Below are 1794 nucleotides of genomic sequence, written 5' to 3'. Positions count from 1 at the left end.
ATATATACATTATATATAATAAGTAAAATCAATTTAATTTTAATAAATCCTCCGCTCCAACACAAACGCGTCGTCATCGTCATGATCTCCTGCATTTTCTGCCACGTTTTCACACAATTTTTTTGGCATCATCAATCATTTTCCCAGTTATCTCATTCATTACACAAACACTTCGTTTAGTCGCGCTATGACATCCGTGATGCCATATCTGAAATAAAAATAAAAAATTAGTAATGCGAGTGAATATCGACATGTTTTACATAATATAATGTTAGATATCCAAAAAAATCGAGAATATCGACTCATCAAAATGATAAAATTTTATCATTTATTTTTATTAAAACTAAATCTCTATATCAATATTTTCTCATCTAGTCCAAATGTATTTTTATAATTAATCTTTAACGCTCACACTAGAGTCTATAGGATTCCACGAAAATTTGGTTCATTAATTTTCGATGATTTTTCTATAATAAGTGTATTAAAATCTAGAATAACATAAAATTATCTGGAGATACGGTAGTATCTTGATGCTAAGCATGGCGTGAAACACTGCCATGCCTCCTTTACGATTCACATTTATATTACTTAACCATTCAAAAGTTTGGATGTGATATCGTCTTGATCCAAATGGGACCATTATGACATTTTAATGACGTGAGCGTTAAGGGTTAATAATAATAATAATAATAATAATAATAATAATAATTTTAATTTTATAACACTATTAATTATTGGATTTAAGAATAAAATACTTACATTTGTCTCATAACGAGATTGCCATCGCTGATATCCAAATTTAATTTTAGTCCAGACGTTTCAGCGGTAAAAACCCTTTAAAGGACCTATAGTCTTTCGAATAGGGCCTCAGCTTTTTGCATCGCAAAAGCAACTAATCTATTGGCGCACTGAATCAAATTAATAGTGTTCGCCATTTTTCAAAGCTTACGGAATCACTAATCGACAAAAAAAGTCGACGAACAAACTGATTAACTGATGAACAACTTGCGGAGACTATGCGAGATTTTATAGATTTTATAGATTTTAAAGATGTTCGTGAAACATGAACCATTCCAAGAAAAAGAATGGCTCGATCAAAATTTACAATCGAAAAGTATATCACACAATCGAATGATCGATTCTCCTAAATAAACTTTAGCATTTGTATCAGTTATAATTAGATCATTGCGTTATATCAGCAGGCAAAAGTACAACGTCCGAGTCAAAAGTTTATATCTCAGCCGAAAAGTATATCACACGTTCGAACGATTCCACCAATAAACTTCAGCATTTACAGTTAGATTATCAGTTATAATTAGATCATCATAATCAATACATTAGCGATAAATAGTACAATGCCTCGAATAAAAACATATCCTTCAGCTAAAAGATATATGAGACACGCTGGAAAGATTTGTCAATTGCAACGCTTCGCAAACGTATATCTATTGAACAGCTATCGAACTAATATTTAATAGCTTTCAAATAGCTATCGGACTGATATTTAATAGCTGTAAACAGCTTTCAAACAGCTTTCAAACAGCTACCAGATATCGATCCATTTTTAAATCCATTTGCTATATATTTATTTAAAATTTATTTTAATGTCTACTGGTCAGGGTAGTAGAAATAAAAACATATTAATGATAATGAGATAATACATTTTATTTAAAAAAACCTTACAATTTTTCCTGAATTTTTCTTATCGCAACTATCAGTAAATATTTTAAATACATTTTGCAAAGCACAATTCTTTGCATATTTTCCACATCTAATATTACAATTATTTAGATT

The sequence above is a fragment of the Atta colombica genome, unplaced genomic scaffold (assembly GCF_001594045.1).
Source record: "Atta colombica isolate Treedump-2 unplaced genomic scaffold, Acol1.0 scaffold7, whole genome shotgun sequence".
NCBI classification, from domain to species: Eukaryota; Metazoa; Arthropoda; class Insecta; order Hymenoptera; family Formicidae; genus Atta; species Atta colombica.
Note: the sequence above shows the minus strand (reverse complement) of the source record.